The sequence below is a fragment of the Neofelis nebulosa genome, chromosome 7 (assembly GCF_028018385.1).
Source record: "Neofelis nebulosa isolate mNeoNeb1 chromosome 7, mNeoNeb1.pri, whole genome shotgun sequence".
Taxonomy (NCBI): domain Eukaryota; kingdom Metazoa; phylum Chordata; class Mammalia; order Carnivora; family Felidae; genus Neofelis; species Neofelis nebulosa.
The window spans coordinates 85,234,238-85,251,843 of NC_080788.1; the positions used below are offsets into that span (position 1 = coordinate 85,234,238).

General features: G+C 37.2%; 1 protein-coding gene across 6 annotated transcripts in view; it reads right to left on the reverse strand.

The window, feature by feature from the left end:
* Positions 1-7,087: 7,087 nt before the first annotated feature.
* The window catches only part of LOC131517092 (uncharacterized), a 63,439-nt gene continuing 52,920 nt past the window's right edge, over positions 7,088-17,606 (reverse strand). For 3 of the 6 annotated variants that reach the window (XR_009264382.1, XR_009264381.1, XR_009264379.1), the window contains 2 exons: positions 16,384-17,083; positions 7,088-11,715 (listed from right to left, as the gene is read on the reverse strand). The gene's annotated coding sequence lies outside the window, so the exon portion shown is untranslated. The remainder of the gene's footprint in view (positions 11,716-16,383; positions 17,084-17,606) is intronic. The other 3 variants (XR_009264384.1, XR_009264383.1, XR_009264380.1) reach the window with 3 other exon arrangements.

Consider the following 17,606-nt stretch of genomic DNA (forward strand, 5'->3'; position numbering starts at 1 on the left):
TACTAATGTTAAATTTGTCAGAATACAGTATGCAGAATCTACCTTTCTTCCCTTGCTGAAAATCATGTTGCTCTGTCTTTATGGTCTTTTGACCCCTCTCTTCTTCCTTACAATTCTTCAACTATCAATCACTTCAATGAGGTACAGCAGGGGACAGCCTCATCCGGAGATGGTCTTGGTCTGGGCTGGTTTGTGTGGCAGGTTCAACTCCTCAGATACTGATAGTAAGGGACACAAAGAGTGGGTTCAGCACATGAGAGGAATGGAGCAGGTGGGATATGTGGAAGCTGTATCAGGTAATACAAAATACAATTTCATTGCTTTCAATTTAAATGCTTATTTACTTAAGAGCTTCCTGATGAGTCTACAAAGTTGAAAGTGACTAGAGGAGCAATAGGAAGCTTTTTGTTCTGAAGCACAGACTTTGATCGAATACATATTGGCAACAGACATCAATATACAAGGTAAAATATGTCCAACCAACACAACCAACAGTGAATAGGTTTTTATCATAGTTTATCACTTTACCAAACTAAAACAATTTATTTTTATATGTGAATAGATTTTACTTATGCTATTGATTAAGAAGATATGTCAACAGAAGCAAAATCTACAAATTTGATGATATTTAATAAATAACACAGTAAAAGACTTTTAGCGTGATAATTACAATTAGGTACACACCTGGTTTTGTATTGGTGCCCTCGAGCTTTTGTGGAGGGTATAGTCTGTTTCCATAATATAGGAAAATATAAATATTGAACACAGATTAATTTAAAAGTGCCTTTTAATGTCAATAATGAGAATGATTTTTGGAAATGGTTCTCCTCTTTGGAAAACTTGCCCATGGTAGACTTCCAGTTGATATTAAATGATTAAAACTTGATAGGATAATAATTGTAATAATCCCTTCCAAATTATTGGTTTCATTTTGTCTATATTAGCAAACTTTCTCTCTAGCACCTTCAATCCTAATAACAAGTGTTAATGACAAGCATACAGAGAAAGACACTCGATGTGTTGAGATGCCATAGACATTTTGAATAATTATCCTCTATGAAAAATATAAAAATATATTAAAAAATCCTTTCTTTAGGCATCTGGATGTCTCTGCATTTGATCAGATTTTTCAAGTTTTTTTTTCTTAGTTTATAACATCTCATATTTCAACAAGAAAAAATTTAAATAACTCTAGCACTTACAGCATTATGTTTTAAATTAAAATACAGGGGAAAAAAAAGAAAAAGAAAAAAATATATAGGGGCTCCTGGGTGGCTCAGTTGGTTGAGCATTTGACTTTTGATTTTGGCTCAGGTCATGATCCCAGGGTTGTGGGACTGAGGCCCATGTCAGGATCTGTGCTGAGCTTGGAGTCTGCTTGAGATTCTCTCTCCCTCTGCCCCTCTCTCCTGCTCATGCTCTTGCGCTCTCTCTCTCAAAAATAAAAAACAAAAACAAATTAAAAATAAATTAAAATGCAAAGCTATCATATTCAAAACAGTATGGTACTGGCACAAAAATAGAAATATAGATCAATGGAACAGAATAGAGCAAGAAATCCATGCTTATACAATCAATTAATCTATGACAAAGGAGGCAAGAATATAAAATGGGGGAAAAGATTGTCTCTTCAATAAATGGTGCTGGGGAAATTGAACAACTACATGCAAAAGAATAAAAATAGACCTTCTTATACCATACACAAAAATAAACTCAAAATGGATTAAAGACCTAAATGTAAGACCTGAAACCATAAAACCCCTAAAAGAAAACATAGGTGGTAATCTCTTGGACATCAGCCCTAGCAATATTTTTCTGGATGTTTCCTCAAGCAAAGGAAACAAAAACAAAAAAGTAAAAATAAACAGGTGGGACCACATCAAGGTAAGAGATTTTTGCAGAATGAAGGAAACCATCAACAAAATGATACAATCTACGGAAAGGGAGAAGATATTTGCAAAGTATATATCATCTAAGGGGTTAATATCCAAAATATACAAAGAACTCATATAACCCAACACCAAAAAAACCCCAAATAATCTGATTAAAAATGGGCAGAGGACCTGAATGGACATTTCTCCGAAGAAGACATACAGATGGCAAACAGACACATGAAAATTTGCTCAATATCACTCATTACAGGGAAATCCAAATCAAAACCACAATGAGATATCACCTCACACCAGTCAGAATGGCTAGTATCAAAAAGACAAGAAATAACAAGTGTTGGTGAAGATGTAGAGAAAAGGGAGCTCTCATGCACTGTTGGTGGGTATGTTAATTGGTGCAGTCACTATGGAAAATAGTAAGGAGTTTCCTCACAAAATGTAAAATAGAAATACCATAAAGCCTAGTAATTCCACTTCTAGGTATTTACCTAAAGAAAATAGTACCATTATTTAGAAAAGATATATGCACTCCTATGTTTATTGCATAAATTATGTATGTATGTGTTTGTTTATTTATTTTTATTTTTTAAAAAAATGTTTTATTTATTCTTGACAGAGAGAGAGAGAGAGCATAAGCGAGGGAGGGGCAGAGAGAGAGGGCGACACAGAATCTGAAGCAGGCTCCAGGCTCTGAGCTGTCAGCATAGAGCCCGACGCGGGGCTCGAACTCACGGACCGCGAGATCATGACCTGAGCCGAAGTCGGGCGCTCAACCGACTGAGCCACCCAGGCGCCCCAAATTGTTATTTATAATAGCCTTGAATTTTTTTTTTTTAACGTTTATTTATTTTTGAGACAGAGAGAGACAGAGCATGAATGGGGGAGGGTCAGAGAGAGGGAGACACAGAATTGAAACAGGCTCCGGGCTCTGAGCTGTCAGCACAGGGGCCCGATGCGGGGCTCGAACTCACGGACCGCGAGATCGTGACCTGAGCCGAAGTCGGCGCTCAGGAAGTAACCTAAGTATCCATCATAGATGAATGGATAAAGAAGATGTGATAAATATATACAATGGAATATTGCTCATTCATAGAAAAATAATGATATCTTGCCATTCACAACAACATGGATAGATCTTGGAGGTGAAATAAGTCAGACAGGAAAAGACAAATATCATATGATTTCACTTGTATGTGGAATCTAAAAAACAGAAACAGCAACAAACTCATAAGTACAGAGAACAAACTGGTGGTTACCAGAGCGGAGGGGTAATGAGGGGATGGAGAAATAGGTGAAGGGGATCAGAGGTACAAAATTCCAGTTATAAAATAAATAAGTCACGGGGATGAAAAGTACAGCATAGGGAATATAGTCAACTATATTGTTGTAACACTGTATGGTGACAGGGATGGTGAATAATTGTGGTGAGCACTGAGTAATGTATAGACTTGTTGAATCATTATGTTGTACACCTGAAACTAATATAATATTGCATGTCAACTATATTTCAATTAAAAAATGCCAAGACTATTTATTCCCTTATAAGGGTAGGTAGATGTGTTCATTAGAACATAAACTCCCTAACATTTTTATTTCAATTAAAAAATGCCAAGACTATTTATTCCCTTATAAGGGTAGGTAGATGTGTTCATTAGAACATAAACTCCCTAACTCTGGAAAATAGTATGGAGGTTCTTCCAAAAGTTAAAAATAGAACTACCGTAGGGCCCAGCAATTGCACTACTAGGTATTTACCTAAAGGATACAAAAATACTGACTCAAAGTAATACATGCGCCCAGATGTTTACAGCAGCACTATCAACAATAGCCAAATTATGGAAAGAGCCCAAATGTCCATCGACTGAACAGTGGACAAAGAAGATGTGGTACATATATGCAATGGCATATTATGAAGCCATCAAAAAGAATGAAATCTTGCCATTTGCAATGATGTGGATGGAGCCAGAGACTATTATGCTAAGCAAAATAAGTCAGTCAGAGAAAGACAAATACCATATGATTTCACTCATATGTGGAATTTAAAAGCAAAACAGATGAACATGGGAGGAAAAAAGAGAAGGACAGACCATAAAACAGACTCTTAACTATAGAGAACAACTAAGGGTTGCTGGAGGGGATGTGGGTGGGGGGAAGTGCTAAATGAGTGATGGGGATTAAGGAGGGCACATGTTATGATGAGCACTGGGTGTTATAGGTAAGCGATGAATCACTAAATTCTACTCCTGAAACTAATGTTACACTGTATGTTAACTAACTGGAATTTAAATAAAAACTTGAAACAAACAAAAAAAACCCACACGAACTCCCTAAGCACAGAAACCTTGTGCTATTTGTCTTTGTATCCTTCCCCCCGCACCCTGCCCCCCGTACTTGGGACAGGGGGAGTTCTGTAAATGTTTATATATGAAAATATTTCCTTTTAGATCACCTATAGGAAAGGAACAGAGCAAAATAATATATATAAAGATTTTTACTCACTTTATTTAGTACATCCATTTTTCTACAGATGTGTGGTGTTTATTGTCTCTGGAGAGCAACAGTAGTCTGAAGCTCAAGGGACAGTTTTCCATGACCTAAGCAATGGAATGAAGAGAATAACTAAATTCCAGTTTCATGCATTTAAACTGCTCTTAAACTTTAGTCAGAATTCTTTATATCCTTTCACAAAATGGGCCAAGTCAGTTAAGGAAAGTTACTGAGAAGCTTTGAGGATATGTGAATCAATGAATGCGAAGAACTGTTCATTTTAACAACTATGTTTGTACACATTTAAGAATAGTGCTATGTAAGTTTTATATGTATATAAAATGAGTAAATGTCCTTTGGCCTACAGCCCTCTAAACACTATTATTCTACTTACAGTTTGGGGTTTGGACCTTAGTCAATCCAGGATTTTGGTCCAGTTATTCCTTTTGCATGAATGCGTATATGTGTACACGTTTGTGTGTGTGTGGATTGTGTTTGCTTTTATATCAGGATTTCCTATTTGTCTCCAGGAGTCACAAGTAACATTGCTTCATAAAACCACTTCAGGTGGCAGTTTAGATAATTATTTAGATTTATGATCTTGTAAAGCAGGATATTTTTTTGATAGAACATACGTAAGAACTTCTCTCATTGAAGTCCTAACAATAGAGAAAAGTAATTATCCCAACCTTCCACAAAAGATCTGAAAGTCAATGTAGCCCTAAGAAGTTCACTTTTTTCCAACCATTCTTAGTTTAAAAAATTCATGGAATAGGGGTGCCTGGTGGACGTTCAGTTGGTTAAGTGTCCAACTTTGGCTCAGGTCATGATCTCATGGTTGGTGGGTTTGAGCTCCGCTTTGGGCTCTGTGCTGATAGCTCAAAGCCTGGAGCCTGCTTCAGATTCTGTGTCTTTCTCTCTGCCCCTCCCCTGCTCACTCGCTGTTTCTCTCTGTCTCTCAAAAATGAATAAATACTAAAAAAAATGAAAAATTCATGGAATATTTTGAGGAAGTAGATATGTTCATTATCTTGATTGTGGTATTGCTACAGATATAGGTATATATATCTAAGCTCATCAAATTGTACACTTTGAAAATGTACAGATTATTGTATGTCATATAACCTCAAAAAATGTTAAAATTAAGCTCCTTAAAGAATGAGTGAACCATAATTATATAAAGCAATTATAGATGAATGCCACAAACATAATATTGAGCAAAAGAAGTCAGTTACAAAAGAGTACATAATATGTGATTCACTCTTAAGGGAGAGTAATGACTGAAAAGGGGTATAAGGAGGTCTTCTGAAATGGTGGTGATTTTGTTTCTTGCATTGAATTGCATGGGTGAATTTACTTCATGAAAATTAAATGAACTGTGCATTTGTGCACGGGGTCTTTGTGCTGACGGAATTGTTCTGTATCTTGATGATGGTGGTGGTTACACAAATCTATAAAGATGTGATAAATCTGCATAGATTTTTATACATGCGTACAAATGAGTGCTTGTAAAGATGGTGAAATATGAATAAATTCTATGGATTATACCAATGTCAATTTCCTGCTTTTGATATTATACTACAGTTATGTAAAATGCTACTACTGAGGGAAACTAGGTGGAACCTCTCTGTTCTAATTTTTCAACTTCCTGTGAATCTATAATTATTTCAAAATGAAAAAATACTATTGTGTTAAGTGGAATTTTAGTGCAAGAATGTCTGTTGGATTTTCTATTTACTTCCCATCTCTAAAAATTTCTCTACTCTCCCTCAGGATTCTGGTGAAAGCTGTTATGTTCCATCTAACTGGCCTCAAACCTACATGGCAGTCAATTAGTCCAGGGGTGGGCATCTGTCCTAATACAGACAAATCAGAGCCTTTTCTGGATATGGAATTTGGACTAAATTATGGTGTTTGGACTAAATGAGCCATTTCTCTTTTTATGCCTGGACTATAACTTTTAAACTCAAGAGCTTCCAGGCTGTCCTCTTTTTCATGATGTGGTCAAGGGAAGCAGAAGAACCTAGTCTACAGAGAGGAGGTGGAATGAAGCACATGCACAAAGAGAGGGGGAGACTGGAGAAGGAGAGTGCTTTGGACATTTGTCTTCCTGGTTCCTTATGTGCGGTTGACTATCTGTCCTTGAGTTCTGTGAGATGCTTCTATACATTTAAAATAGATTTGCCTTCTTATCTAAATAAGGTCCATTTGGATTTCCATTGCTTTCAACCCTAAAGAATCCTAACCAATACACTTAGGAAGATGCAAACTGAGGCTTACACTTAGAGTACTTTTTTTTTTTTTAATTAAGAAGTATGACTTTACAGTATCTGAGATAAAGATTTCTACTTCTCCATTGTACAATTGCACAGGATGTACTGACAATCATTTAACCACCCACCTCATTTTCAGGTGAGAAAGCTGAAGCCAGAGAGGTTATGAGACTTAGCCAGATCATACAGCCAGTTTCTAGAGGATCCAGAGCCACCAGCACCTCACCTCCCTCACTTCAGTATTACATAGTATGTCCTGGAGGGAAGCTCCAGAATGTTCTACTCCGGGTTTCATCTGCTTGTTTTTAGTGTATTGGCGGCATAACTAATGAATCAGAATATAATTAACAAGGACCTACTTGAAAGATCAAATGAATAAGGGGTAGGGAATACTGATATAAATAAGAGTTATAATTACAGGTACTTACTACTAAAAAAAAACTTTAACTTTTATCATTATTAGTCATAGAGATATTCCATTTGTCACTTAGACATAGTCTTCTGAGAGTCAAAGGAAACATAATTTCAGGACAGATTACTCAAACATTTTAATTCAAATGGTGAGTGTCTGGAAGTGAGGAAAAAATTTAAGACTCTATTAAACAGGATGTCAATACTCATTTTGACGTAAACTTCCTGAGAGGTGGAGGTTTGCTCTGAAACTTCCTGCTTGGTCATAAAGAGGAACGAGGCAATTGGAACACATTAGTCTTTCTCTCCCAATCTGGTCCAATGTGGTTGATTAAAAATGCTGATTTTGGTTTATTCTTAAAAAACACAAGTAGCCAAAGCACAGCATTGTGTTGACTGTATTTCAGGAGGCACCTGCAAGGTGAGAAAAAAGTATTACCCAGTTTTAAATAAAGAGAAGTCTGATAAACACGTGACTTGCTGGAAAGCAAAGCACAGAATAGAAAAAGTGTCATTTGCAGCTTTCAGTTTTATGTTCCCTTAATGGAAGTAGCGGCTCTTACCCTGGCTAGCACATTGGAGACTCAAAGTTACAGCTGTCTACTTTTTGATGAAAGTTGTCTGCCACTGGTGGCTGTACCCCAACTCTCTGTGGTGGGGTTGTGGATGATAACACAGCCCTGTGTTATGTACACATGTAACTCCCCCTACTCTTGTCCTCCCCTAAACCTGTATTGTGTCTTTTTTTTTTTTTTTTTTGGTAATTTCTTATGCAGAGGGGCATTTTATTTTATTTTAAAGATTTTATTTTTAAGTAATCACTACATCCATTGTGGGGCTCGAACTCATAACCCTGAGATCAAGAGTCACATGTTCCACTGACTGAGCCAGCCAGGTGCCCAGTAAAGGGGCATTTTATTTACTTATTTTTATTATTTTTAAAAAAAGTTTACTTTTGAGACAGAGAGAGAGAGTGTGAGCATGAGTGGGGAGAGGAGCAGAGAGAGGGAGATACAGAATCCACAGCAGGCTCCAGGGTCTGAGCTGTTAGCACAAAGCCCAATGAAGGGCTGGAACCCATGAAGCACAAGATCATGACCTGAGCTGAAGTCGGATGCTTAACCGAGTGAGCCACCCAGGCGCCCCGTAAAGGGCCATTTTAATAACTAATTTCCCGAGAATAGAGATCCCAGCTCTGTCACCACCTCAGGTGCGTATGCTGTTGTCCCCAATGTGTTCTGTTTTGTTTTTGCTGCTAATCCCTAAATCCAATAATTGGCCAGTCAATGATGCTGCATGCTGTTTCTCTGTGATCTCACTCCTAGCACCACAGGTGACCAAGGACCATTCTTAGTCTTTGGGTCTCTTTTGTACCCACACACTGGTTTGGCTTCCGGTCTCTCTCAATAGGCACAGAGTCTCTAACTCTCTAGGACCACCCCCAAGAATGATAGCTAGAGATCCTTGGTCTTCATTCCCTGGAGCTGCACTCTCCCTGAGAGAAGGCACTGGCTCATTCACATGTTTGATACTTAAACTTTGAGCTAGGGGGAAAGAAAAAACTTTTCTCACTATAGAGTTGCCCAAAAGGAAATAAGTAACTAAAAATAATAACTGCTTAAAAAAAAAAAAAAAAGGAAGGAAGAAGCAAAAAAAGAAAGAGTTCCCAGACCCTTAAGATTTTTTCTGGGGGAGGGGCCCCAACACTTTTCTGTTTAGTTGGCTTCCCAATGTTCCCACTCCTTTCTGGAACATTTTCTATTTCACCTTGGCATACAGCATTGCATTTTTGTAATATTGCTTTGCAAAGAAATTATTAAGTGTTTGGCATTAATATTTGGCATAATATTAATTTATCCCTCCTACTCCTGAAGCCCCATTACACACAGTTCTACCTTGCAGCTCTGTCACAGAGGCTAGGCTAACAGAAAGATAAATGTATTTAGTTTAATTTAGCAAATACTTGTTAAATGGAGAGGTACCTTGAGAAAAATTGGAAGCTTGTAATCCTATAACGGTGAATCTCTGATAAATATCAGACATTGACAATTGATACTACGAAGATATAGACAATATATAGACATTCAGAAAGTGAGGCTGGGAAGAGTGATGCCAAATGAGAATAATGGAACTTCAGAAAAGTAGAACTTTGTTAAAAATTGCTGTACTTTTCTTTGACAACAAAAGGAATACCGGCTTTTCATTCTTTAAACAATTTTTTTTTATTACGTTTCTTTATTTTTGAGAGGCTGAGAGAGACAGAGCATGAATGGGGGAGGGGCAGAGAGAGAGGGAGACACAGAATCCCTAAGTAGGCTCCGGGCTCTGAGCTGTCAGCCCAGAGCCCAACATGGGGCTCAAACCCATGAACCGTGAGATCATGACCTGAGCCCAAGTCAGACACTCAACCAACTGAACCACCCAGGCGCCCCTACCAGCTTTTCATTCTTAAAAGTTTGAAATATGCAGGGGCATCTAGTGGCTCAGTCGGTTAGGCATCTGACTTTGGCTCAGGTCATGATCTCGTGGTCCGTGGGTTCAAGCCCTGCATCCGGCTCTGTGCTGACAGCTCAGAGCCTGGAGTCTGTTTCAGATTCTGTGTCTCTATCTCTCTCTCTACTCCTCGCCTGCTCACGCTTTGTCTCTCTCTCTCTCTCTCAAAAATAAAATAAACATTAAAAAAAAAAGTTTGAAATACACAGAAAAGCAGAAAGAAAGAAAGAAAGAAAAAAGCCACCTTTGAGATAATCACTGTTTACATCTGGGCATATAACTTTAAACATTTTTATTTATATGTACATTTATACACATATACACAAACACATGTGTAATTGGGATCATATTCTATATAATACTCTGTGACCTCTTTTTTTTTAAATTTCAAATCCACTGTATAATCCTTGTTCAAAATATAGATTATAAGCATTCAAGAAGCATTCTTGTTCTAATATAATGACCTAGGAGTAAGGATTTCAATAATTTTCAGGCCTGAGGTAATTATTAAGAAATGTTGATGTACAAGTGTATGCCTTTTTAGGAAAGAGTTAGCTAGCTATCTTCTACTGATATCTGTGAAGGTTTCTTCATTTCAACCACATCAACTAATATTCTCTACTTCTATCTATTACTATTATAAAGATGCATCAGTATTTTAATAGATTGGCACCACTTTTTCTTTAAAGACCAATTGGTATAACATTTTATTTATAAAATTCAAAATATTCCTTAGTCATACAAAATGCAGAAGAATGAGGCCCTAAACACCAATTTCAAGGTAATGATATCAATGTTACAAGTCAACCATGAACAGCATATCCATTTAGGTTTTAGTCATATATTGTATATTATGCTGTCATTAATCTTCCATGGAAAATTAGATATGCATGAATCCCACCTAATGAAGAAAGGCATTTCATATTGTTCAAGCAGAAACAAGCAACCACGTGATTTCACATATCCACAAGGAATAAACGAATTTCGTGATTTAAGAGCAGAAATACATTAATATTTGCTAGTCACAAATCTCAAGTAGGGTCAATGTAAAAAAGGCACATATTGAAATTACTGATAACTGTCCAAAAATGTATCCCCTGAATCTTCTGAAGCATAATAGCATACACATTATCTAAGAGCTTAACTTTGGATTGTTCCTTACATAAGTATTCTGATTTAGAGTGATGTCTGAAATGAATGACTGGCTTACTGCTGTCTACTGTGAAATCTGTGACATTTACTGACATTTGATTTTCAATTAAATACTTTTCCATATTTTGTAACCTCATTTTTTAACCTAACAATACATTGTGAATATTTATTCACATTCTGACATATTCTTCTACTCCTGATTATCATTTCAGAATATGGTTGCTCTGTCCTTAATCTCTATTAGACATTTAGTTTGTTTCCAATGTTTAACCATTATAAACAATACTGTGATGAACTATCATATGTAAGTAATTCTATAAATATCCGATTATTTTCTTAAGTTCCCAGAGATGGAACTGCTTAGTCAAGGTCTTTAAACATTTTAAGGCTTTTATGACACTACTATCAGCAACACATGAGTATCTCATATTCTGATGGGTAGAACTTTTCTAGGGGTGACAATATTTCCTGTTTGAAGCTTGATTTGTTTTGAAGATACAGAAAATTACATAATAGAGATTTTTCTCCCTGGTATGCCATAGCTCCATCCATAGTGCTCCATCTATTCTACCCTGTCAATTTGGTGTCTGAGGGGGGAAAGGTAAGATTGTGTTTAAGATGGTGTCACACCCTTGGCACATGAAGCACAATATGTAGATCAAAGAGGAGAAAGCCCTGGGCACTTATCTCCAGTGTGCTCTTGCTAAATGCCTTCCTTGCAGTATTAAGCAGTCTACTGTAGGTGGACAGAATAGGTCTTTTCTTACCTGAAATTTTCTCCCCTTCAAAGATGATAACTAATTTTGTTATTTTCATTAAATATTCATGACCTGAGGGGCACCTGGGCGGCTCAGTAGGTTAAGCATCCGGCTTCAGCTCAGGTCATGATCTCACGGTTCATGAGTTTGAGTCCTGCGTCGGGTTCTGTGCAGACAGCTCAGAGCCTGGAGCCTGCTTCGGATTCTGTGTCTCCCTCTCTCTGCCCTCCCCTGCTTGCACTGTCTCTGTCTCTCAAAAAATGAATAAATATTAAAATTAAAAAAAAAATATTCATGACCTGAAAGATCAGGTCTACTCAAAGATATTTAATGGCAAACTATGTAATTTTTATTAAAAGAAAGAAAAAGAAAACCAAGTGGCATTAACTTTGATTTGAGTATATACATGATGAGAGTTAGTCCCTCCCTGTTTTAATGACTATGGCATTAAGTGCCTATATCTTGATCTTTCATGCAGTGCAACCTATCATTGAGAGATTTCAAAGCTGTTATTTAAGATGTTGATTATATAATGTATAGATATCATTAAGTGTGTGGTTTAATCTGTTAAGACACACTTAGAGAAGGGAGCATGAATGTATCATTGTCACTTTTACAAATCTGTATCAGTATATACATATATACATATATATATATATGTATTCATGACCTACATATGTATGTGTGTGTGTATATATATAGATATATGTATACATATATATGTATCTACATATATACATATATAGATATGTATGTATCTATATGTATATAGATATATACACACACACATATTTATGTGTATATATATATATATACACACACACATATATATATAGTAATATACAGGTATACTGTATAGTAAATACTGTATAGTAAATTTACTATACTACTGTATAGTAAATATACAGGTATACTGTATACTAAATAGTAATATACAGGTATACTGTATAGTAAATAGTATACCTATATAGTATATACTATACTATACTATACTATACTATACTATACTATGCTATATAGTGTGTATATATATAGTGGTGGTGGCTCAGTCAGTTAAGTGTCAGACTCTTGATTTCAGTTCAGGTCATCATCCCAGGGTCGAGGAATTGAACCCCTCATTGGGCTCTGCACTAAGTGTGGAGCCTGCTTAAGATTCTCTCTCTCTCCCTCTGCCCCTCTCCTCCACTTGTATGCTCTTTTTCTCTCTAAAATAAAAATAAATAAATGACAGTAAATAAAATATTAAAAAAATAAAAATATTATGTAGTGCAAAACTTCAGTTGGTAATTTATTTTACTTGCCTAGCACCCTCCACCTCCACTCCTCTCCCAGTTAAGATATACACCCCACGGGGTGCCTGTGTGGCTCAGTCGGTTGAGCATCCGACTTCAGCTCAGGTCATGATCTCACGGTTCTTGGGTTTGAGCCTGCAAAGGCTTGTTGCTGTCAGCACAGAGCCTGCTTTGGATCCTCTGTCCCCTCCCCCCCACCTCTCCCCTGCTCACGCTCCCTCTCTCAAAAATAAATAAACTTAAAAAAAAAAAGATATACACCCCAAAAAGACTGTGACCTTGCTTATCTTGTTCACTGCTGCATACCTATCTTAAATAGTTCCAGATATCTAGTAAAAGGTCTATAAATATTTTCTGAATGAATGAAAACTAAAGCCGTAATTCAAAAAGAGTAAAAAAATAAAAACCAAAACAGCATTGCATTTATAAAATACTATAAACAAAAGTCCCAAAGGCATCCAGTTGTAAAACAATCCAGATGTGCCAACAGAGTTGCAAATTTAATCTAATTCCAAACTTTAAAGTGGTAGCATGCATTACTGCTTCAATGAATGATGATATTAATAGTAATACTCAGAATGAGTAATAAATGGATAGTGGGATTCATAATATCAGTGTCAGAAGTAGCCCTTCTGACTGAATTCTGAGATTCAGACTGATCTGATCTGAATTCTGAGATTCAGGTATTCTGACTGAATATTTGAGAAAAGGAAGAGATCAATCCATGTAGACAAATGTTTAAACCTGTGGCAGATGAAAAAAGGAGGTAACTGCAGAAGCAATTTACCTTTTTTCTTATTGTGTAGCTTCTCTTTATTTTTTGCTTTTTCACCTTTATCTTTGAAAACAAAAGGACTAAAAAGCACCTGGGTGGCTCATTCTGTTGAGTATCTGACTCTTGATTTCCACTCAGGTCACGATCCCAGGGTTGTAGGATTCAAACCCCGCACTGGGCGCCATGCTGGGCATGAAGCCTGCTTAAGATTCTCTCTCTCTCCCTGCCCCCCCCCCCCCCCGGTCAAAAATTAACAAAACAAAACAAAAGGATTAATTTTGGAGGACCTGAATGGTTGGATCTTTGGTAAACAGGTAACTTAAAAAATTTTAGGAGAACTAAAGTATGTTAAACTTAATAGAAGCTTAGAAGGCACATCTTTTTTCAGATGACTACCATATGCACCCTTTACAGCTTGACTTTTAAATAAAGTCTTAAATATCAGAAGAAGGCAGAAGGCTTGTTTGATTTTTTTAACTTGGTTTTTATTATAAAATGTATCATATACACCAAAGAGCATATAAAATCTAGAAGTAGATTTTAAAGAACTATAGAAACATCAATATATCCACTAGTTTGAGAATAACTCTTTTAAAAGTTTATTTACTTATTTTGAGAGAGAGAGAGCATCTGTGTGCAGGGAGGTAGGGGCAGACTGAGAGAGGGAGAGAGAGAAACCCAAGCAGGCTCCTTGTTGTCAGCAAGGAGTCCACTTGGGGCTTAGTCTCACAAACTGTGAGATCATGACCTGAGCTGAAATCAAGAGCTGGATGCTTAACTGACTGAGCCACCCAGGTGCCCCGAGAATAATTTCTTAAATGAACTATTTATGAGAATTGTCACATCATTTGTTCTCCTTTTGAATTTTCACAAAATGGTGGCTGTTTATTTAAATAGCTAGGTCTATTCAAATCCACAGTTCTGATAATTTCCACTACAGAATACTTATTTCCGGAATCAACCATAGTTACTACAGAGCTAGGAGTATATTATTTTTCAGAATAGTGGAAAATTGTACTTATGGCTCATAAAAATAGAACCTCATAGTTTCTTAATGGAAAAATATGACTGGAAACTACAATTCTTTCAGATTAATTTCTAAACTCAGAAGTAAGATCATGATACGATCACTTGGCATGTATCTAAGCTTTTTCTGGACAATAACTACCTTGACTGGGTAAAGAATAAATCTTCTCAGATGCAAATTCACTTCTTCTTAAGTGAAATTTGAGTTAGGGATAAGTTACTATTTATCATATGGAATCTGTATTAGTTTTCTATTGCTGTACAAGTTACCACTTCATGAATAAAAGCAATAGACATTTACTCTCTTATAGCGTCTATGGGTAAGGAAGGTAGACGTAGCTTAGTTGGGTCTTCTGACTCTGGGTCTCTCACAAGGCTGCAGTCAAGGTGTTAGCTGTGGCTGCAGTGTTTTCAGTGTTCTTAATGCTTGACTAGAGGTGGATCCACTTCTATCTTACTTGGAGGACACTGGGAGGATTTAGTTCCTCTCACTATGTTGCACTAAGGGCCTCAGTTCCTTTCTGACTGTTGACTGGAAGCTGCCCTCTGTTCTTTGCCACCTAGACCTAACCACTGAGTGGTTCACAACATGGCAGTCTCCTCCATCACAGTGAGCAAGTGAGAGAGCAAGAGAGAGAGAGAGATGAAGATGGAAGTCATAGTCTTATGTAAACTAATCTCAGACACACCTTTCCATCACTTTTGCCATATTCTATTCATGAGAAGCAAGTCACTGGGTCCAGCCGACACACAATGGGAGGAAATAACAGAAAGATGTGAAAGTCAGCAGGTGGGGATCATTGGGACCCTCAAAAAGGAGAAGATGCTGTATTTTTAGGTGATTAGTGAAGGATAATTACCACCTCTCTTGCCTATTGGCACTCTTACATAGTAACATTTCTACTGTGCCTTCCTTTTTTTTTTTATCAGAAGTATCCTTCTGGGCTCATTCATCCATTTGACAGGAATGCTGACAATACAGCTTTTAGGTGATTAAGCCTGGTGGCCAGCTTGCTGTATTACAAGCCCTTTTCAGTTGTACCACCCTTTATGTGTGTTTGAAACTTTCCATGCCTTTGGTCAGCCCGATTATTTCTTTGTTTGGAAAAAGTGAGATAACTCATCTGAGGTGATTTTCCCCCTCACAGGGGAAAATATATTTATTATTTCACTTTGAAAGCTTTCTTTTATTTTTTTAAATGTTTATTTTTGAGACAGAGAGAGAGAGAGTGTGTGTGAGAACAGGGCAGGGGCAGAAAAAGAGGGAGACACAGAATCTGAAGCAGGCTCCAGGCTCCAAGCTGTCAGCATAGACCCTGACGCAGGGCTCAAACTCACAAACCATGAGATCATGACCTGAGTCAAAGTCAGACACTCAACCAACTGAGCCACCCAGGAACCCCTGAAAATTTTCTTTTCTTTTTTATTTATTACAAATTTTTTAATGTTTATTTATTTTTGAGAGAGAGAGAAAGCCCGTGCACATGAGTGGGAGAGGGGCAGAGAAAGAGAGGGAGACACAGAATCTGAAACCGGCTCCAGTTTCCAAGTTGTCATCATCACATAGCCTGATGCTAGGCTCGAATTCACGAACCACGAGATCATGACCAGAGCCAAAGTTGGACCCTTAACTGACTGAGCCACCCAGGCACCCCTGAAAAATTTCTTTTTAAAGTAATTTCTTCTGACTATCATTCTATAACTTGTGCTGGAAAAACGACCATACTCATCTTTGGCTTCATTAGAGTAAAATCTGGTCACTTGAAAATTAAGTTTTATGCTCAATATCTTTCATAATTTAAAGAAAAATTTTCCAATTTTACTCACAGGTAAAACTGCAGTGAAGGGTGGGTTTTCCAAAAGCTGCCAGTGCTAGAGTCTGTTTAATACTTGAAGCTGTAAAGTTGAGATATGGTAATGATTAAAAGGGTTTTTGACATGTTTTCTGAAAGGCTTTGGGTATTTAGTTATTAGCTAGTACTACATTTTGTCAAAGTATCGTGATTGTTTCTTGCGTTTCTTAATTGTTCATTTCAGGCTTTTTTGCCTTTCCCACTTTATTAGCTTCCTCCATCTTGAGAAATGATTCAAAAAACTTAAAATAGGAAATAAAAAAAATATATGGTATGATATCTGCTATCACCAGAGACCAGAATTAGTCTCTCACCTAAAATAATTTAGAAACTGGACAAAATGTATGAAGTCATAGTTTTCAGGGATCAAAGAGCAGGCAGTGCAGGACAGAGATTTTTCAGAGAAGGAAATTCCTATAATTGCTCTGGCTGCAGGAGATTTTTTCAGGCTGCAGCATAGGGAGGAGGAACCCAAGCAAAGCTCGGTCACCTCTCTGAGCAGAGGAAACAGAGTTGGAAGATCTGGGAGGTGAAAGCATCAGAATTTCAGGTTGAAAACCAGAGGAGAGAGCTGCACAAAAGAAGAGCTTGGGAGAGTACCTCTTGAGTCTTCAGTTGAGTACTGATCGGTACAGGCATGTGAGAAAACTACCAGGGCCAGAGGAAAAAAATCACTGGAAAAGAAGAAGCACAACAAAACTTGGGAGTCACACAGGGTCAGGAATAATTTGTGTTCCAACCAGATAGCGTGGAAAGACCTCATATGTAGGGCATCGAGTAGAGTCTTCAGAAGGTTATCACCTTAGCAGTTGGGCCAATAAGCCGTAAATGAAGGGCTCTTCTGGACCTGCCCAACAAAGCTTGAACGTGAGACTTGAAAGGCTCAAACTGTTTCCAAGTAACATAAATGTATCCCAGAACAAAGCCCAAAAATGTTTATACAAAAAAACCACAGCACAATGGCATGCAATAAAAAATTAGAAGGCATTCCAGCAAGCAGGCAAATACAACCTATAATGAAAAAAAAATTAATAGAAACAGCCCCAGAAATGACACAGATGACAGAATAAGTTAAATTAATTAGGAACATTAAAACAGCTATTATAATACAACTCCATATCTTCAAAAAGTTAGAGGAAAGTGTGAGCATGATAAGAGGTATGTAAGATCTTAAAAGGACCCAAATCAAACTTCCGG